This window comes from Otolemur garnettii, unplaced genomic scaffold (assembly GCF_000181295.1).
Source record: "Otolemur garnettii isolate 467f Iridium unplaced genomic scaffold, OtoGar3 scaffold00210, whole genome shotgun sequence".
Taxonomy (NCBI): domain Eukaryota; kingdom Metazoa; phylum Chordata; class Mammalia; order Primates; family Galagidae; genus Otolemur; species Otolemur garnettii.
In genome coordinates, this window is record NW_003852605.1 from 1473563 (window position 1) to 1477559 (window position 3997).

General features: G+C 38.3%; 1 protein-coding gene across 4 annotated transcripts in view; it reads right to left on the reverse strand.

The window, feature by feature from the left end:
- STIL (STIL, centriolar assembly protein) overlaps window positions 1-3997 on the reverse strand; it is a 58877-nt gene that overhangs the window by 23524 nt on the left and 31356 nt on the right. The gene's annotated exons all lie outside the window — the stretch shown is intronic.

Consider the following 3997-nt stretch of genomic DNA (forward strand, 5'->3'; position numbering starts at 1 on the left):
CCAAGCCAGTATTCTCTTTCTTTTTCAGAACCTTTAAGGATCACTTGGCAAAATGACTTTCTTTCTTCAAGCCCTGTCTTCTCCATTTTAATGCCATTTAAACTGGAATATTAAAATATAGAACCTCCACAATTGACCACCTCCCTAAGTTGACCTAATTTTCATAGATCAGACATGTATCATACATACGTATCAATACAGTAGGCTTAGTTCCTTATGTTGACTACCTCTGTATGCTGACCAGTTTGTTACAGTTCCTAAAGTGATCAATTTACAGAGGTTTTAACAGTATATTATAAAGCTATGGTGATTTAATTGAATGGTAACTGGTGCTAGGATAAGCCAATCTATGGAGCAGAATACAGTCCAGAAATAGTTCGAACACATGGACTTTCATTACACAATAAAAATACAGGTTAGGCACAGTGGCTTACGCCAGTAATCCTAGCACTCTGGGAGGCTGAGGTAGGAGAACCGTTTCAGCCCAAAAAGTTGAGACCAGTCTAGGCAACACAGCAAGATCTCATCTCCACAAAATAAAGAAAATATTAGCTGGGTGTGGTGGCATGTACCTGTAGTCCCAGCTACTCAGGAGGCTGAGCTGGGAGGATTGCTTGAACCCAGGAGTTTGAGGCTGTAGTGAGCTATGATCGCGCCACCTGTACTCCAGCCTGGGCAACAGAGTGAGACCTTGTCTCAATCAATCTATCAATAAAGTAAAAATAAAAATGGATTTCTAATCATTAATAAGGATATATATTATTCAATAAATATATGGTGCAAGTCATCTGATAGACTACTCCATATATCAAAATTAAATAGAAGCAACAAATACAATCCTGGAACAAAAGGGAGAGTAAAGAATAAATGTTTTATAATCTTGAAATTGAGAAGTCTTTTCTAAACTTAGTATGAAGCACAGAATGAAAATGACAGATAAATTTAACTATATGTAAACTAGAATATTCTGTATAAAGCAATTGGTTAAAATATAGAACACTTAAGTCCAAATACCACATATATATGGTAAGAAATACCATATATATATGTGAAAGGACCAATTTCCTCAATACACAACAAGCTCTTATATAGAATCAAATAATCAGTATGACTTACATAAATACAATGCAAATCAAAACAGTTTCTATTTATAAGAATGGTAATAATTTAAGAGTTTGATGTGTCCAATGTTGGAGATGTGGAAATTGGTTTTGGGCTAATAAATTGGTATAACCTTCTTGGTGGCCATTTTTACTTATTCAACGAATAAAATACATATTAAGCAACTTCTATGTGTTAAGTCCTACTCAAGGTGGTAAGAAAACAGAAATAAATCTAAGCTTCCTCCCTGGAGCTTACTTTCTATCATAGACAAAAAAACATATCAGTGAGGCCTGAGTGAGGAAAAAGAACTAGCCATTATAGAAGCACCAGTGCCCACAGCTCAGTGGGTAGGGCACTGGCCACGTACACCGAGGCTGGCAGGTTCGAACCTGGCCCGGGGCAGCTAAAACAACAACAACAACAACAAAAACAAGCACCAGAGGAGGAATATTTCAGGTCTTTGCAAGCTTAAGAACCTGAACATATTCTGGCATGTTTAAAGGATAAAAAGCACACAATTGCAGCTGACGTATGGTGAACATGGAAGATAGTGGTAAGAGATGAGTTGGCAGATGAAGATAGAAGCTGAATCACAAAGGGCTTTGAGGGCCAAGGTAACAGACATGGATTTTCTTCTAATAGCAATTGAAATCCATTGGAGGATTTTAAGCCGAGTGCAATAATCTCTACTGAGCTTTAAAATGATACTGTGATATGTCCAACTATAGGAAACATGAGAGGATAGTACTGGAGGAAGCATGTATAGGTATGATCCAGTAATGGTTTGAATTAGGTTGGTAGCAAGACAGTATAGAGTAGTTAAGTTCAGAATATATCAACAAAGTAGAGCCTGGGTTTCGACTCCTGCAAATTCGGTCTGAGTTACTTCACGAGAGGTGATAACGTTAACTGAATTAGTAACGATAATGGAAAAACAGTTAACAGTTAACATTTACTAGCACCGATTCTATGCCAGGCTGTATTCTAATCTCTTATCTCATAACTCGGTCCATCCTAAACTTCCAACAAATTTATGTATATCCCTATTGTATAGATGGGAAAATTGAAGTGAGAGAGGTATGGTAACTTGTCCAAAGGTACATAACTTATGCCACAAGAAACTGGATTAGAATCCAAGGAGTCGGCTCAGCGCCTGTGGCTCAAGTGGCTAAGGCGCCAGCCACATACACCTAAGGTGGCGGGTTTGAATCCAGCCCGGACCCGCCAAACAATGATGGCTGCAACCAAAAAATAGCCTGGCATTGTGGTGGGTGCCTGTGGTCCCAGCTACTTGGGAGGCTGAGGTAGGAGACTCGCTTGAGCCTAGGAGTTGGAGGTTGCTGTGAACTATGATGCCAGGGCACTCTACCCAGGGGGATAGCTTGAGGCTCTGTCTCAATAAAAAAAAAAAAAGAAGAATCCAAGGAGTCTGTCACCTGAGCCCACTTCCTTAATACCCACACCAAAATGAGACTTGGAATATCAGAACAGGGACAAGTTTCAGTATCTATGTAGTACAAACATTTATATGTTCCTTTTGCTTTCACAATTTTACTTCTAGGAATCTATGGTACAAAGATATTTGTACAATCTTTGATAAAATTGGAGTCACAGCATTTGCATTTTGCTAAAAGAAAGGACAATGCCATTTTTCAATGCTGCTTAAAAACACTTTGGTTAGGAACACCTGAGAAAAATATAGCTTTGCTATTTTTTAAACCTAAAAAAATTTTTTCTAATTATAAAATATAAATTATATTTAAAGAAATCATTATAAAGACTTAGAAAAAACTTTAATATAGCTAAATATTTTCACATTGAAAAGAATTTTCATTTTTATTTTTTGTCTTCAAAAGAAGAAAACTAATCATGGCACTCAGCCAATGTAGGAGGATCCCTTGAGCTCAGGAGTTCGAAACCAGCCTGAACAAGAGCAAGATAACATTTCTACTAAAAAAACTAGAAAAAAATTAGTTGGACATTACGGTGGGAGCCTGTAGTCCCAACTACTGGGGAGGCTGAGGCCAGATGATTGCTTGAACCCAAGAATTTGAGGTTGCTGTGAGCTAGACTGACACCATGGTATTCTAGCCTGGGCAACAGAGTGAGACTGTCACAAAAAAACAAGTTTCAAATGTTTAAAAAAAAACTAATAGAGGCTAAAAGGCCTTTATGCTATTTAGAAATCTTAGCTACTTGGGATTTGTATACTTTTTAAAAAAATTATTATTTTTTTTTTTTTTGTAGGACGCAGGGGAGACAAGATCCTGGCTCTGTCACTCTGGCTACAGTGGCGTCATCACAACTCACTGCAACCTCAAACTCCTAAGCTCAAGTGATCCTCCTGCCTGGCCCTCACAGAGTACTAAGATTACAGATACAAGCCCTCACCTCCCTGGGCCAGAATTTGCATACTTAAAAACTAGTATTATAGACCATGGGCCCTGGTGTATATTATCTGAATCACTATATTTGGAGAATACAAAATATGATTTAGAAAATACTTCTGTGATAAATACACATAATATTTTCCTCATACGTGAACTTTTAAGAAAATTTTTTCTTTGGGTGCCATGTTTTTCTTTTTTTTGGAGGCAGTATCTTACTCTGTTGTTTCAGGCTAGAGTGCCATGATGCCAGCCTAGCTCATAGTAACCTCCTCCTCCTGGGTTCAGGCAATCCTCCTGTCTCAGCCTCCTGAGTATCTGGGACTACTGGCACCTGCCACAACTAGCAGCTAATTTTTTCTAATTTTAGAAGAGAAGGGGTCTTGCTCTTGCTCAGGCTGGTCTTGAACTCCTGAACTCAAGCAATCATCCTGCCTAAGTCTCCCAGAGTGCTAGGGTTACAGCAATAAACCACCATGTCTGGCCTTAAGTACCTTTTTTTTTTT